General features: G+C 46.1%; 1 protein-coding gene across 1 annotated transcript in view; it reads right to left on the bottom strand.

The window, feature by feature from the left end:
• Window positions 1-18,139, bottom strand: part of CAP2 (cyclase associated actin cytoskeleton regulatory protein 2) — a 106,428-nt gene extending 88,289 nt beyond the window's left edge. The window contains exons 1-2 of the mRNA XM_075270837.1: window positions 17,994-18,139; window positions 17,306-17,565 (exon numbers count right to left, since the gene is read on the bottom strand). The gene's annotated coding sequence lies outside the window, so the exon portion shown is untranslated. The remainder of the gene's footprint in view (window positions 1-17,305; window positions 17,566-17,993) is intronic.
• Between the last annotated feature and the right edge of the window lie 281 nt (window positions 18,140-18,420).

Raw genomic sequence — 18,420 nt, 5'->3', positions numbered from 1 at the left:
GGTATACAGTGCCATTGTCTCACTGGGAATTCAAAGAATATATTGGGGTTATGTGCACCCACAATTTTTACTACTGGTATATAGTGCCATTGTCTGACTGGGAATTCAAAGAATATATGGGGGTTACGTGCACCCACAATTTTTGCTACTGCTATACAGTTCCATTGTCTCACTGGGAATTCAAAGAATATATGGGGGTTATGTGCACCCACAATTTTTAATACTGGTATATAGTGCCATTGTCTGACTGGGAATTCAAAGAATATATGGGGGTTACGTGCACCCACAATTTTTGCTACTGCTATACAGTTCCATTGTCTCACTGGGAATTCAAAGAATATATGGGGGTTATGTGCACCCACAATTTTTAATACTGGTATACAGTGCCATTGTCTGACTGGGAATTCAAAGAATATATGGGGGTTATGTGCACCCACAATTTTTACTACTGGTATACAGTGCCATTGTCTGACTGGGAATTCAAAGAATATATTGGGGTGACGTGCACCCACAATTTTTGCTACTGCTATACAGTGCCATTGTCTCACTGGGAATTCAAAGAATATATGGGGGTTATGTGCACCCACAATTTTTACTACTGGTATACAGTGCCATTGTCTCACTGGGAATTCAAAGAATATATTGGGGTTATGTGCACCCACAATTTTTACTACTGGTATACAGTGCCATTGTCTCACTGGGAATTCAAAGAATATATTGGGGTTATGTGCACCCACAATTTTTACTACTGGTATATAGTGCCATAGTCTGACTGGGAATTCAAAGAATATATGGGGGTTACGTGCACCCACAATTTTTGCTACTGCTATACAATTCCATTGTCTCACTGGGAATTCAAAGAATATATGGGGGTTATGTGCACCCACAATTTTTAATACTGGTATATAGTGCCATTGTCTGACTGGGAATTCAAAGAATATATGGGGGTTACGTGCACCCACAATTTTTGCTACTGCTATACAGTTCCATTGTCTCACTGGGAATTCAAAGAATATATGGGGGTTATGTGCACCCACAATTTTTAATACTGGTATACAGTGCCATTGTCTGACTGGGAATTCAAAGAATATATGGGGGTTATGTGCACCCACAATTTTTACTACTGGTATACAGTGCCATTGTCTGACTGGGAATTCAAAGAATATATTGGGGTGACGTGCACCCACAATTTTTGCTACTGCTATACAGTGCCATTGTCTCACTGGGAATTCAAAGAATATATGGGGGTTATGTGCACCCACAATTTTTACTACTGGTATACAGTGCCATTGTCTCACTGGGAATTCAAAGAATATATTGGGGTTATGTGCACCCACAATTTTTACTACTGGTATACAGTGCCATTGTCTGACTGGGAATTCAAAGAATATATTGGGGTTATGTGCACCCACAATTTTTAATACTGGTATATAGTGCCATTGTCTGACTGGGAATTCAAAGAATATATGGGGGTTATGTGCACCCACAATTTTTAATACTGGTATACAGTGCCATTGTCTGACTGGGAATTCAAAGAATATATTGGGGTTATGTGCACCCACAATTTTTACTACTGGTATACAGTGCCATTGTCTCACTGGGAATTCAAAGAATATATTGGGGTTATGTGCACCCACAATTTTTACTACTGGTATACAGTGCCATTGTCTGACTGGGAATTCAAAGAATATATTGGGGTTATGTGCACCCACAATTTTTAATACTGGTATATAGTGCCATTGTCTGACTGGGAATTCAAAGAATATATGGGGGTTATGTGCACCCACAATTTTTAATACTGGTATACAGTGCCATTGTCTCACTGGGAATTCCACAAATAATTTGGGGATTCATTCACCCTACATCTCAGGCTCTTGCCATATTCACCCAGGTTGTCAGTGCTGCACCAGCTCGTTCCCAGACAGCTCGGCCCGAAAAACACGTTACCTATATAGAGGATTTGGACAATGAAGACAACATGTTCTAAATCTAATGTCTGCACCTTCTCCAGAATTAAAATAAAGGCAACGTTTAACTTTCAAATAGCACTGCACAAAGGAAGAGCTTATTAGCTTGTCTCATGACATGCTACTGAAAAGTTTCATTTGTGTATCTTAATGTAAATATAGTTGTATAAGCTTTTTGGGTTTTAGGCACTGCCAAGTTATTTATTACCACCCGCTCCCTTATAATGATGATGACGCCAAAGTCACTGTGGGTGTTCAGAGCTCACAGCTTTGGGTGACATTTGTCTTGCTCTCTGTCGGTACCAGCTGTCTTTTTGGATACCGTAAAGTTATGTTGACTTTATTAACAGCTATAGAAGCTTTAGCTTCTTGTTGTGACGGTGTGTAACCCTAACAACACTAAGTGGGATACACATTAATAGTCAGTCTATGTACGCTAAACGTATCACTGAAGTAATTTTTTTTCCCTCTCCCCTAATATAAGAAAGGAACAGACATTAGACCTAGACCGGGGTTCGAGGCTTGAAAAAATCCAGTATTATTTGTTCTTCATGATGTGAAATATGTGTTGAAAAGCAACCCAAGATGAAGTCAGCCATGTGTGCCAGTGTGTTACTTGGCATGCCTTTGCTGGCCCCAACTGTAAGGGTCACTCTCCATTTCCTCCATTTTCCACTCCCCTTCACACCATTTGTGGTGAAGCAATGGGATGCACTGAAGTGCACCCTCTAGCCTCGTGTGGGATAGGGACATCAGATGCCACTCCAACCCCCTCGTCTTCCTCCGCCAGCCAACGGTGCGAAGATGAGAGGAGTGTGCTCTGAATGTTTTCTGCCTAGCAGAGGCTAGTTCTCACTTACGAAAATGGCCCCACTTTGACCTGTATATCAGGCACAATGGTGTAGGTTTCAAAGAAACATGGCACCAACAAGTTGGAAAACGTGGGCCATGCGTGGACCGTGTTTGAGTCTGGCAAGCTCCAGATCTGCTACCAGGTTCCAGCCATTATCACAGGCGCAAAAATGCCAGGCCCCAGGTGTAGCAGGGAAAAAAAAAATGCCATCTCAGCCAGGATGGCATCCCTGACCTCGGAGGCACTGTGCTGTCTGTCCCCCAAGCTGATCAGTTTCAGCACGGCCTGCTGACATCTCCCCATGCCAGTGTTACAGTGTTTTCCGCTAGTAGCTGGGGTGGAGGTTGCAGCTTCGTAGGGTTTCAGTCTACTCCTGCCATGAATTTTGGCCTGGGAGAGGAGATAGGCCACCCCAGTTTGCACCCGGGGAACAGACTCCACCACATTCGCCCTGCCTGTCATTAAAGATAAGCACTGCAGCATCCCTGACCACAGGCGCTTGTCCATGTGTCGGTGGTCAAGTGGACCTTGCAGCAAAGCGCAGAGCTCTGGGCCCGACTGATGTTATGGGACACATGCAGGCGCAAGGCAGAGACAGCACACCAAGAGAAGTAGTAACGGCTAGGCCCAGCATAGGGAGGTGCCCCAGCTGCCATCTGCTGACGGAAGGCCTGGGTCTCCAGAAGCATAAACAAACACCAACATCTCCAGGGCCAGCAGTTTATCGATGAGGCTGTTACAGGCTTGGGCATGGGGGTGGGTTGTATTGTACTTCTGCCTGCAATGAAAAGCTTGGGAAATGTGGAGTGGCTGGGAAGAGGCGCATGATGGTGCAGGCCAAAAGGGCGCATGAGGGTGAACTCCCCAATGTGACAGAGATAGGTGTGTAGGTGTCCTTGCATCATATACTTGCACCATATTTGGCTTTGGAAGTTAATTTTGTGCCAAAAAGTGGTTAAGACAGCGATCCCTCAGCTACTCCCGTTACACTGTCTATTGAAGTTACCATCTGTGGAAGTGGACCACCGTTTCTAAGATCCCAAAGCAAGCAGGCAAGAGATGTGCAGTTCAGAAAAAAAGATGAGAAAATAAGTTTAGGCTGTAGAGCACAGAGGGATCGGAGAGGACAGAGCTGGTGTCGGCCAGGTATTCCCACAACATGCGCCTATACTTGTCCCTCCTGGTGACACTAGGCCCCTGAGTGGCAGTAATTTGTCCAGGGGGGCCATTAACGTGTTCCAGACCTAGGAATAAGTCTTCCAACAGGGTAGAGTTTTGCATGCCTTTGCTTCTACCCACTGTTTTTGCTGCTTAGCTTCCCTCCACATCTACTCTGCTTTCACCCCTAAACATCACCCCAGTTTATGCCTTTGCTTCTACCCAGGTTTTTTGTTGATTTAGCTTCCCTCTACATCTACACTGCTTTAGCCCCTAGACATCACCCCTGTCCATGTGGGGTCGGTGGCCTCGTCATCCACCAACTCCTCTTCCAATTGCGCACTGCCCCCTTACTGCAAACCGCACATGACCACAGCTTGCCTTGATGGCAACTGTGTCTCATGATCCCCACTTAGGTCCAGACAAGTCGGTGGCGGGTCCAAAACCCCAAAATTGGAAGGAAATGGCAGATGCTGCAGTATTTCTAACACCTGTTCCTGGTGCTCGGGCCTGGTCTGTGTTGTACCCTGCACCCTGCTTAACGCATCTGCCATATCCGAAGTTGTGCTGAGCGCATGCTAATGTTTCGTGTCCAGTGCAATGGATGGGATGGGATTTCACATAAGTCTGCCACCCATGGCCACTCATGGTTGAGCAACTGAGGGAGTTGACTTTGACGAACCCGAGGGTTTTGGAGTTGGAACTACATCAAAGGTCTGTGCTGCTCACACACTCTGCTCAACACATGATATGTTTAGTGCCAGCAGTGTGGAGACGTCGCACAACAGCCGTTGTTCCAGCAGGTACAGGCGTTGTAGGAGTGCATAGAGGCTAGCAGCGGCAACTATACACTTTAAAAACTATCCGCACAAGCGCCACACTTTCACCAGTAGCTCAGGAACATTGGGGTACCTTTTTCAAAAGATTAGCAGCAATGAGTTAAAAACGTGGCCCAGGCATGGAATATGTTGCAGGCTGCCAAGCTACAGAGCCAATCCCAGGTTACGGCCATTATCACACATGACAACATGCCTGGGCCCAGGTGCAGTGGCAAAAACCACATTGCCGTCTCATCGAGGATGGCATGACTCACTTTGTAGGCAGTGTGCTGTCTGGCCCCCAAGCTGATGAGCTTCAGCACGGCCCGCTGACGTCTCCCCACACCAGTGTTGCAGCGTTTCCAGCTCGTAGCTGGGGTCAATTTAACAGCGGAGGAGGGTGGTGTTTCAGCCCTCCTCCCAGGAATGTTGTGTGGGGAGACAAGTCAGGCCACCACATTTTGCGACCCGGTCCACGCCTCAACTACATTCAACCACTGTGCCCAAATTGAAAGGTAGCGTCCCTGTCCGCATGCACTTGTCCATTCGTAACTGGTCACATGGAACTTTAGGGCTAAGCGCTGAATTTAGGGACCGCCTCATGTTTGGGGGAAAGTGCTGGTGTGGACGGCACAGTGCGGTGGCGCAGTAGACACTCTGCCCAAAAAAGGCAGAGTGTCCCCCAGCCGGGATTCCAACATCTCCTGGGCCAGATTTCTTGAGATGAGGCCGTTGAAGCCTTGGGCATGTGGGTGGGTTGCGCTGTACTTTAGCATGAAATGAAAGGCTTGGGAGATGGGGAGTTGCTGGGAAGAGGCGCATGATGGCGCGGGCAAAAGGAGAAATGGCAGGAAAAGGTGAGGATAAGGGTGAACTCCCCAAAGTGTCAGAGGCAGATGTGGAGGTGTCCTGGCTCCTGGTCTGGACTGCAGCTCCAGCCCTGTCAACAGTGGAAGAGGCAGTGGCCGCCAGGCCAAACGACGATTATCCTGCGCTTGCTCTCACCCACTGAGCCCAGGGCTTGCCTTCCAAATGATGGCACCTGCAAGAGGTGGTGAGATTCCTCTCCGCAGATCTCCAAACCATCTTGGACTTGCAAATTGCACTAAATTTGTCATGTAACTGACATGTATATGATGAGTCTATCCATTGTCTGTTCATTTTGGTGAAAGTCAGCCTGTCAGCTGACAGACAGCTGTGCTTGTCAGTGATGATGTCACCGGCTGCTTGTACCCCCAGTTTTTGCTGCTTAGCTTGCCTCCACATCCACACTGCTTTTGCCCCTACACATCACCCCTATCCATGCCTGTGCCTCTAGCCATAAGTCTGCCACCCATGGAAACTCATGGTGCAGAAAGTGAGGGAGCTGACTCTGAGGAACCCTTGGGTTTTGTAGCTGGTACTCCATCAAAGGTCTCTGCTGCTCACACACCCTGCTGAACATACGGTATCTAGGGTTAGAGCGTGTGGTGACCTCGCACAACAGTAGGTGCTTCAGGCAGATGTAGGCCTTGCTGGAGTGTATTGCGGCTAGCTCCAGGTACTGTAGACTTGGGAAAGTGGGTGTCCAAGTGCCGCACTTTCACCCTTAGCTCAGCTAATTTGGGGTATGTTTTTAAAAATCATTGCACCACTACATTGAACATGTGGGCCAGGCATGGAACGTGTTGGAGGCTGGCAAACTCCAGAGCCCTCCAACAAGCTAAAAAACCTGGCCCCAGGGGCAGCGGGGATAAACAAATTGCCATCTCATCCAGGATGGCATCCCTGACCTCAGAGGCAGTGTGCTGTCCGTCTCCCAAGCTGATGAGCTTCAGCCCAGCCTGCTGACGTCTCCCCACACCAGTGTTGCAGCGTTTTCAGCTCGTAGCTGGGGTAAATCTAACAGCGGAGGAGGAGGAGGGTGGTGTTTCAGCCCTCCTCCCAGGAATGTTTTGTGGGGAAACAAGTCAGGAAAATTCTTGAAACGGGAGAGTTTTGCATCTTTGCCCTTGCTGCCTATGGACATCCCTTTGCCTCTAGCCACCATTTTCCCTGCTTTGCTTGCCTCCACATCCACACTGCTTTTGCCCCTAGACATCACCCCAGTCCATGCCTTAGCTTGTACCCCCAGTTTTTCCTGCTTAGCTTGCCTCCACATCCACACTGCTTTTGCCCCTAGACATCACCCCAGTCCATGCCTTAGCTTGTACCCCCAGTTTTTCCTGCTTAGCTTGCCTCCACATCCACACTGCTTTTGCCCCTAGACATCACCCCAGTCCATGCCTTAGCTTGTACCCCCAGTTTTTCCTGCTTAGCTTGCCTCCACATCCACACTGCTTTTGCCCCTAGACATCACCCCAGTCCATGCCTTAGCTTGTACCCCCAGTTTTTCCTGCTTAGCTTGCCTCCACATCCACACTGCTTTTGCCCCTAGACATCACCCCAGTCCATGCCTTAGCTTGTACCCCCAGTTTTTCCTGCTTAACTTGCCTCCACATCCACACTGCTTTTGCCCCTAGACATCACCCCAGTCCATGCCTTAGCTTGTACCCCCAGTTTTTCCTGCTTAGCTTGCCTCCACATCCACACTGCTTTTGCCCCTAGACATCATCCCTATCCATGCCTCTTCCCCTAGCCATAACTCTGCCACCCCTGGAAACTCATGGTGCAGAAACTTTGGTTGCTGACTTTGAGGAACCCTTGGGTTTTGTAGATGGAACTCCATCAAAGGTCTGTGCAGCTCACACACCCTGCTCAAGATATGGTATTGTAGGGTTTCAGCGTGTGTGAATGACGGACAACAGCCTGTGTTTGGACAGATGTAGGCCTTGCTAGAGTGTTTTTAGGCTAGCAGCGACTCCTGTGCACTTGCAAAAGTGGGCGCACAAGCGCCGCATTTTCAACAGTAGCTTCGGTACATTTGGGTATGTTTTTAAAAAACTTTGCACCACTAGGTTAGACGTGGGCCAAACATGGAACGTGTTGGAGGCTGGCAAGCTCCAGAGCCGCTACCAGGTTCCAGCCATTATCACAGGCGTAAAAATGCCAGGCCCCAGGTGTAGCAGGGAAAAAAAAATGCCATCTCAGCCAGGATGGCATCCCTGACCTCGGAGGCACTGTGCTGTCTGTCCCCCAAGCTGATGAGCTTCAGCACCGCCTGCTGACGTCTCCCCACACCAGTGTTTTAGCGTTTGCCGCTAGTAGCTGTGGTGGAGGTTGCAGCGTCGTAGGGTTTCAGTCTACTCCTGCCATGAATTTTGGCCTGGGAGAGGAGATAGGCCACCCCAGTTTGCACCCGGGGAACAGACTCCACCACATTCACCCTGCCTGTCATTAAAGATAAGCACTGCAGCATCCCTGACCACAGGCGCTTGTCCAAGTGTCGGTGGTCAAGTGGACCTTGCAGCAAAGCGCGGAACTAAGGGCCCACCTGATGTTGAGTGACACGTGCTGGTGAAAGGCGGGGACGCCACACCGGGAGAAGTTGAGACGGCTAGGGACGGCATAGTGAGGTGCCACAGTTGCCATCAGGTCCGGGAAGGCGGGAGTTTCAACAAGCCGGAACGCCAACCTCTCCTGGGCCAGCAGTTTAGCGATGTTGGCGTTCTAGGCTTGCGTGGGTGGGTGGTTAGCGGTGTATTTCTGCCGGCGCTCCAATGTCTGAGAGATGGTGGGTTGTTGTAAAGAAGCGCCTGATGGTGCCTTTGATGGTGCAGGAGAAGGAGATAAGACAGAAACAGGGGAGGATGAGGGAGAAGTCAACAAAGTGGCGGAGGCAGATGAAGTGATGTCCTGGCTCGTCCTCTGGAGTGCATCGCCAGCACTGTGAGCAGAGGCAGTGGCATGAACGGCGGGCGACGTTTGTCCTGCCGTTGCTGCCTGCCACTGATTCCATTGCTTGGATTCCAAATGACGGTGCATTGAAGTGGTGGACAGGTTGCTCTTCTCAGGGCCCCTACTCGATTTCGAGAGGCAAATTGTGTAGACGACACTATATCTGTCCTCGGCGCATTCCTTGAAAAAACTCTACACCTTCAAGAAACGTGCCCTCGATGGGGGAGTTTTTCTGGGCTGGGTACAAAAGGGAACATCTTCGGACATTCCGGGTCTGGCCTGACTTCGGCAAAGCAGCTGACCTCTGCCTCTGGACATGTCTCTGCCTCTAGCTACCCTTTTTGGTGCTGCACCTGCCTCAACATCCACACTACTTTCCCAGCTTGACATCTGCCTTGTCCAGGTGGGGTCGGTGTCCTCGTCGTCCACCACCTCCTCTTCCAACTCCTGTCTCGCCTCCTCCTCCTGCACAATGCGCATGTCAACTGGCTGCCCTGACAGCAACTGCGTCTCATCGTCGTCGATGAGGGTGGGTTGCTGGTCATCCGCCACCAAATCGACCGGAGATGGAATGGAGGAGACTCTAGTGTTTGAGCATCTGGACACAGATACTCGTCTGTTAGGTCCGTGGAATCGCGAAATGGAGGGGCAGGTTGCGGTACAGTCAAAGGAAGGGAGAACAGCTCTGGGGAGCAGGGACAGTTGGGGTTATTGTTCTGGGAAGATTGGGAATTTTGGGTGGAAGGAGGACAAGACTGTTGGGTAAGAGGAGGTAGAGGCTGACTGGCTGGTGGACAATGTGCTTTAAGCGTTATCCGACAGCCATTGCAAGACCTGTTCCTGGTTCTCGGGCCTACTAATCTTTGTACCATTCAGCCTAGTTAATGTGGAACTTTTGTGCAAAGCGCAGAACTTAGGGCCCGCCTGATGTTAAGGGACACACGCTGGTACAAGGCTCAACTCACCCTAAGTGCCAAAAACACTGCTGGTGCAAGGCTCTACTCATGCCAAGGGCCTCAATCTCTGCTGGTAGCTCAGCTTAAGGTCATGTAACTTTGTTTGGAAGGGCTCATGTTAAGGGCTAGAAAAGTGAATTTTGGAAGGTCTTACCACATCACACACACACACACACACACACACACTCAAAATGACAGTTAAGGGTGAGGGCTTTTGGAATTCCCATTGCCTATTCCATTTGTGGTTGTCATGGGGAACGTGATTTAAAGGGGTGGTTGTTACTGTTTGTTGAGCTTAAATTGGGGTTTGTGTCCATCCATTTGGGGAGTAAAGAAGGTTTCCAGGTATTTTCCCACTTTGATAGAGGTTTTTTTGAATGTGGAAAGTGTGTAGTTGTTAGGCAGTGATGTTGGGGTAATAGAGGGTCTTTGGTGTGTTAGATGCCCCCAGACATGCTTCCCCTGCTGTCCCAGTGTCATTCCAGAGGTGTTGGCATCATTTCCTGGGGTGTCATAGTGGACTTGGTGACCCTCCAGACACGGATTTGGGTTTCCCCCTTAACGAGTATCTGTTCCCCATAGACTATAATGGGGTTCGAAACCCGTTCGAACACACGAACATTGAGCGGCTGTTCGAATCGAATTTCGAACCTCGAACATTTTAGTGTTCGCTCATCTCTAGTGTGCACGGGTCACAGCTGAAACCTGATGTTTGCCAGAGGATAGGTTCCAGCGCGCAACAGGGACCATTAATCAGGTAGAACACACTACAGAGAACATGCCTTAGCTTCATATACTACATTGGGCTATTTTTATTTTTTGTGGCTATTTTTATTACAGATAATGTTGGTTCCTATAAAACACTACCCACTTCTAATCTGTGTTAATTAAATCCTGCAATGTGCCTGCTTGACGCTGGAAGCCAGATAGGCTAGCATCCCTCCTCTGCATCCTTCTGTCTCCAAACTGTCATTTTTCCTGTAGTACATGAATCTATGCCACAGGGAAACTGCTGTAATAATTTGCATGTCAATCACAGCGCTTTTTCCCTGTGAGATCTGCATTATAGCGCTCTACATTTAGCATTCATTCCTATACACCATTAGATGTAATCACCTTTTCTGAAGTGCAGTGCGTGCCATATAATTATATGTTACCAGCAGCTAAGCCCATTATGCAGTGTATAGTGCAGAACACAGAACATTTAGGAAGAATTATAATCAGAGAAATCTAAATTTTCTCAAACATCATAAAAGAAATGACTAATTCAGAGTTATAGGCAGCACGCTGTGTGCGGTTAGGGATTATTGTCTAGGTGACTGGGAAGGGATCACCCACACACGTCTATAAAAATCATTTTCTAAACCTTTTGTTCATACATATAAGAATGTTCTAATTTCATGGATGTTGTCAAATGGATAGAACAGGTGGTGGTACCATTGAAGTTGGTGCATGTGTGTAATGCACCTCTAAATCAGTGTTCCTTTGCTCCTATTAAACATCTTTATACGGTTGTTATTGCATTGTATCAAGGCTTGTAATAAGCTATGGTAATTATTAATGACAGAAGCAGTAACAAAACTGCATATCATTCAGTAGGTTTCCAGTTAGTTACAACTACTAGGAGTCCGAGGAAATCACACTTCAAGCAGCAAAAGATTGATAAAGAAGCATTACAAAGACGTGTCAAGTTAGGGTCATACCTGCGCCTGTATTCTATTCTGGGTTTCCATCCCTGAATCCACTTGAAAAATGCGGAGAGAACAGTTGTGCAAGCAAGACTTTTCTCTCTGCATTTTTCATGCGGAAACCCAGTGGACCCCATTATAGTCTTAAACTGATTAGGTTTCCATGCTGTAGGTTCCCAAGTGGACTTGAAGAACCTAATGTCAGTCTCTCAAAGCTTTACTTTTCTAACTAATACCAGTGGTAATGGCTGTTCATAGAAAGTAAAACTTACTTTAGGGCTAAGGCCCCATGTTGCGGAAATGAAAGCTTTTTTGTTGCAGATGTTGCTGCGTTTTTTGAGTCAGAACCACAACTGGATTGAGCAGAAGGGAGAAGTACAAGAGCTTCCTATATACTCTCCGTTCCTTTTGTAGCCACTTTTGGCTTTGACTCAAAAAAAAAAAATTAAAAAAAAATCTGCAACAGAAAAAGTTGCGTCTTCGCAAAGTGGGGCCTCAGCCTTACAATTCCAAGGGTACAGACAACTCATTACTTGTTTCTTCAGCTTCAGAACTCGCAATGGAGACACAACAGATTCATTGTGGTATAATAGGCCCAACAATAGGTCAATGGCAATATGACTGCTATGCTGTGGTTGGCACTGCACTCCTACATGGCCTGTCCTCTCCAAAGCTGCTGTCCAGACACTGACCCCTGCAAGTCACCTGAAGTTATCCACCAGTGATAAAAGACACACATAGATGTGCTCTTCCTTTACACTCTCCCTTTTACTAAGGTAGATGTTGAAGACATAGTAAATATAGCAGTCAGAAATACTTCAGTGTAATACAGTTGACATATGAAGCGACAGCAGTAGAACGTAAGGCCTAATTTGCAAGATTACAGGCCATGGCGAAGCACAACATACTTCTATGTCCTGGAGAAACCACTCTATGCTTCGTAGAACTGAATAGAATCTTTTTGGCTATGTTGCTCCCCAAGCTATCCAAACTCACTGTCCTCAGCTCCTACAAGCAGTTCTCCTCTTAAGCAGTCCTCCAAGCTGGCCCACTCGCAACGAGTGCAGGAACAGGCCCAATAAATAATATACAATTGAGTGCAGGTAATCCACAACAGATGATACAGCAACTCAACAATAAACCTTCAGTGTGCAAATCTGCTGAGCTAAACCATGTTAATGCAGTTCTACCAGGGACTTAACCCTTCCCAAACAACTAGTCATAAATTCAAGACATGTTTCTGTACCACCGCCCAGTGGGAATAACTCTTTGTTTTACATTGCTCTAAATACCATATGGTACAAGGAAATTTTAGATGGAAAAACGAACAATCCTGTACAGTTTTCGGTATCTTGGAAGCTCTGTAAACAAATGGTGGCTGCACATTACATAATAGGTAAAATGCAAGCTCAAGTTCAGCAGTCAAGAGGTCTGTGTTTATAAATGAAAGGTGCAAGAATGATTTTTATACATATCAAGTATTCAGTATTCAACAGGCATGATTTGTCTCTAAAAATAAAATAACTGAAATTTTTTTTGTAAAACTATATCACATATGGTGCTTATTCCACAAGCTTTTTCACCCCCTTTTGCTGTTCCCTACTTCTTGTAGTTCTTTTACATAAAGTTTGATGCATCCATTTGGAAATACTCCTTACATACCTCCAACATAAGTGATATATATCATAGAGTTGCCCATACTATGCCTGTAAACCTTGCGGTACTATCACCTAATGTATAGCAGTGCACAGTAGATTGTGCTTTTCTTTACAATATAAAAAAGTCTACTAATATATTCCTCACCAGCAGAATAGGATCTTTTGGCATCCATTTATCATTATAATCCAGCTCCATAGTATTTTATATCTCAGTTTATTAGTATGTTTACACTTGGTTGACAAGCTGAAGACATGGCCATGGCCAAAATGTTGTGTGTTCTGGCTTAAAGGGATCCTATCATTAGAATTCCTTTTTTTCTAACTAACACCTTTAGATGTCTTCTTCGCACTGCCGTTCGATAGATATTCTGTTTTCCGTATTTCTGTTTTATGCAAATGAGTTCTCTCGCAGAACTGCGGGCGGGCCCTAGCACTCAAGCAGCACTGGGGGCATCCCCATTGATACGAGAGAACTCTCCAGCACCGCCTCCATCTTCGTCAGGAACCGGCCTCTATGTGTCGTCTTCCGGCCCGGCTTTCAATCTTCTACACATGCGCAGTCGGCTCTGCCAGCGGGCCTTGGGCAGAGCAGACTGCACCTGCGTGTGGTCATTTTTTTGAGGCCGCTTACTACAGGAGACTGCGTTAGTGGCCACAAAAAAATGGCCGCGCGCAGGTGCAGTTGGCACTGCCCGAGGCCTGCTAGCAGAGCCGACTGCGCATGCTTAGAAGATTGAAAGCAATGTTGGAAGATGACGCGTAGAGGCCGGTTCCTGAAGAAGATGGATGCGGCGCTGGAGAGTTCTCTTGCAGCATTGGGGACGCCCCCAGTGCTGTTTGAGCGCTGGAGCCCGCCCCCAGTGCTTCGAGATAACTCATTGCATAAAGACAGAAAACAGAGTATCTACCGAACGGCGGCGCGGAGAAGACATCTAAAGGTAGGAGAAGAATAGCCTTTATTAAGGCTATTCCTACATGTTAGTTAGAAAAAAATGGATTCTAATGATAGGATCCCTTTAAACAAGTTATCTTTTACCAATAGAATAGGAGATAACTTGCAGATTGTTTGGGTCTCACTGCCCAGACCCAAACTGATCAGGAGGGAGTTATTGTTCTCATTTCTGAAAGGGGCAATGGTTGGGCCCCATCCTACTTGCTAAGATGGGAGTACCCCTTTAAGTCTGCATTTGTTATATTGGTTTCAAGGAAACAATACACCAACACTTCACTCTTCACGTTACTTTTGAGATGCAATCTACATACACATCACTGAATCTTGTATGAATCCTCTATACGTGAATTATTCATTGTGACATGAGCTTTGTCTCTCTCTTTCACCTGCATAGTGCTCAATGAGTGTCATTGGCCTTGTACAATGGTGCAACATTGGGGTAGGTAGATACAATCATATGAAGTAATTTTGGCCCCCTCTTCATGCCCACAACTTCTGATTTTTTGTCACACTATACAATAAGGTGTTGAGAATGTGGCATGTGTGGTGGGACACTTAATTTACATAGATGGTTCTTTTTCTTACAAGGGTCCACAGGTAGCTTTGGTACATTTTAAGCTAATTTTACTCTTGTGTCACAACCCAATAGTCAGTGTCATTTCTACTCTATTAACTTGGATGAAAAGGCAAGTAACCTGTGGCCAGGGAGCACTACTAGCAGGAAGATATAGGCCTCTACTGAATGTTAGCAGTTATATAGACTACCAGAGTACCTACTTTCCTGACAAGTAAGTAGCATGAAAGCCTGTGCTATTTATTCACATGATGTTTCTACATGCACTACATCCTTGACCACTTCTCTCCATAGCAGCCTAATACCTCCTTGCAATGGCAGTTGCACAGGGGCCCAGTAGATGAGCGAGCCCTATCAACCTTAACACCAGCTTTTATGCCTATTATTGGTGAATTGTTAGAGAGACATAGAGAGGTGCTCCAGAAAACCTATAAAAATGCTGCTATATTTAATTGGGTCCATGGACACTGCGTTATGTTCCATTATGCTCCAGGACAGACAGCACTAGAAATCCATTTAAGAAATGAATCCTGAAATATACACTCACCGGCCACTTTATTAGGTACACCTGTCCAACTGCTCGTTAACACTTAATTTCTAATCAGCCAATCACATGGCGGCAACTCAGTGCATTTAGGCATGTAGACATGGTCAAGACAATCTCCTGCAATTCAAACCGAGCATCAGTATAGGGAAGAAAGGTGATTTGAGTGCCTTTGAACGTGGCATGGTTGTTGGTGCCAGAAGGGCTGGTCTGAGTATTTCAGAAACTGCTGATCTACTGGGATTTTCACACACAACCATCTCTAGGGTTTACAGAGAATGGTCCGAAAAAGAAAAAACATCCAGTGAGCGGCAGTTCTGTGGGCGGAAATGCGTTGTTGATGCCAGAGGTCAGAGGAGAATGGCCAGACTGGTTCGAGCTGATAGAAAGGCAACAGTGACTCAAATAGCCACCCGTTACAACCAAGGTAGCCAGAAGAGCATCTCTGAACGCACAGTACGTCGAACTTTGAGGCAGATGGGCTACAGCAGCAGAAGACCACACCGGGTGCCACTCCTTTCAGCTAAGAACAGGAAACTGAGGCTACAATTTGCACAAGCTCATCGAAATTGGACAATTGAAGATTGGAAAAACGTTGCCTGGTCTGATGAGTCTCGATTTCTGCTGCGACATTCAGATGGTAGGGTCAGAATTTGGCGTCAACAACATGAAAGCATGGATCCATCCTGCCTTGTATCAATGGTTCAGGCTGGTGGTGGTGGTGTCATGGTGTGGGGAATATTTTCTTGGCACTCTTTGGGCCCCTTGGTACCAATTGAGCATCGTTGCAACGCCAAAGCCTACCTGAGTATTGTTGCTGACCATGTCCATCCCTTTATGACCACAATGTACCCAACATCTGATGGCTACTTTCAGCAGGATAATGCGCCATGTCATAAAGCTGGAATAATCTCAGACTGGTTTCTTGAACATGACAATGAGTTCACTGTACTCCAATGGCCTCCACAGTCACCAGATCTCAATCCAATAGAGCATCTTTGGGATGTGGTGGAACGGGAGATTCGCATCATGGATGTGCAGCCGACAAATCTGCGGCAACTGTGTGATGCCATCATGTCAATATGGACCAAAATCTCTGAGGAATGCTTCCAGCACCTTGTTGAATCTATGCCACGAAGAATTGAGGCCGTTCTGAAGGCAAAAGGGGGTCCAACCCATTACTAGCATGGTGTACCTAATAAAGTGGCTGGTGAGTGTATATGTTACAGATATGAAGTAGGATCAGGATCAAGGTAGTTGAGGACGGTCTATGCTACATACAGTTCACACTTGTCTTGGGCATTTAATAGGTCTATTAATATTACATAATAAAAGAGGCCGGTTTTGTTCACACATCATTTTGAAATACTGGATGACTTATGGACATGAAGTGGAGATATAGTCAAGGACACTAGTACAAATACTATAATAGGAGCCACCAGCTATCTGCTACTTATGTAATGCCCCATCATATTGTATAATGTCATGCAGTACAGAGTCTATATGAATATACTATGATGGCAGGACTAGATGATATTACACTGCAGTCTATAGCTCTGCTGCACACTGAGGGCTTGTTCTCTGGCTAGATGTCTGCAATATCCATAATATCCTTATTTCTACATCAATAAAGTGACATGAATACCATTTATAAAAAGTACTGTTGAGCAGCATAGACGTTACCCTTCCAAGGTGTGTTATATTGTTATATCACTAAATAGACTTTCTGTTACATTGTGTTAGTTTATCATTCACTCATGGATTATAAAGTATAATTCATTTCTATGTAATCCAGTATTGCTATGTCACGGAAAGACAAAGTCATCATCATCCAGCTCCAGATAAAAAAATTAAATACGAAAAAGTAAATGTAGAATAATACTGAATAATCTTTGTACAATTTTTGAAATATCTCAATAACAGAGAGCAATGTAACTTGTGCTATAAGACTGAACACCGATGATCTATTAGAAATACTTGGTGTAACAGAGAAACCTCCATAGTACTTAACAGCATCATGCCCAGTTCTCCAGGCAACATGGGAACTAGCAGGCCAGACTATGGCAGACTAAAAGGGAGGGAGTGGGTGGGAGCTAATGGCCATGCTGGATGACTTGAAGCATCTAAAAGGGGAGGTATCTGGATGTGACCCGTCAGTGTGATTGAACTTGAACATTACGATAATGGACCTGGATATGGGAATTATGATGGCTGTGCTCTCACATGCAGCCTACAAGTCATCTGCACATCTCCTCTACATGCCTGATATGACAGTAACAAGCAGATAGCAGCACTCACACAGCAGAAGGAGCCGGCATTACCTGCTTTCTGCAGACGGGCTGGTACAGATCCGACAAAATCCCAGTATTATCAATGGAGCAGTTATACGACAGATGCAGCAACGGGGATGGAAACGCACACACATAAACACCGGCTGCAGCTCAGTCCCTCCGTGTGTCAGTCATGAACGAGAGAGGTGGCTGGGGTTTCCGGGAGCTCCAAATAAAGACAAGTGTTCTGGAGGCTGCAGATGAGGGAAGGCGGAGGGGAGGGACATACTGAAAGGAATGACAGCTCCAGTCTGTAAAAAAGAATGCCATCTGATTATAGTGGAAGATAAAGACAGATCTCTGTATCTTCTGAAACATCTCATCCATACAGATTATAGCACCTAGTTTTTCTGTATTGCTCGCAGAATGATGAGGAGGAGATATAAACAATGAACCGAATTTGCACTGTGAATGTATATAGACAAAGATGTATGATAAGATCCTGGGTTTTTACAGAGCTCATATAATGCATCCACGTCATATATCCTCCACATTACTGTAATGTTATAGTAATAAGCTGATTTAGAGGAACAACGGCTTTATGGGCAATGAAATATTCAATTAGATTATGCCAGTCCCATGTATAGAAAGGGAAGCATGAGTTACATAATTCCGCCAAATTCCCCAGACCAACACAACATGTAGTGATGCCAACATACCTGATTTTACCGGCACTTACCCTATTTTTCAGTTTTAATCCAGTCTCCAAGTGGTAAAGGCCCAGCATAGGCCTCATTCACATAAACAAATCATTCCTAATCCATTGGATTAATTCCATAGATAGCAGTCTGTATACTTAGGCTTATTTAGGGGTTTTGCAGGACTGTATTATTAATGACCTATCATTAGAATTGGCCATTAACATCAGATAGGATGGGTCCTGATCAGCCGCTTCAAGAGACTGCAGCATTTGCATGAGGGCTATGGCCTTGTCATTGAATACAGAGCACAGGGCCAGATATTGTGCAAAGGGTGTGCTTGGCATTGCAGCTCTGCCCCATTCACTTGAGGTGAACTGCAAACAGGCCATGTGTCAAATACTCGTGGTTTCATTGGCGTGTGGGGCACACCTTAGTACAACTGGCACTTGTGGGTGTCTTGGCTAT

The sequence above is a fragment of the Leptodactylus fuscus genome, chromosome 4 (genome assembly GCF_031893055.1).
Source record: "Leptodactylus fuscus isolate aLepFus1 chromosome 4, aLepFus1.hap2, whole genome shotgun sequence".
Lineage (NCBI taxonomy): Eukaryota > Metazoa > Chordata > Amphibia > Anura > Leptodactylidae > Leptodactylus > Leptodactylus fuscus.
Note: the sequence above shows the minus strand (reverse complement) of the source record. Positions and strands in the feature narration are given on the sequence as shown.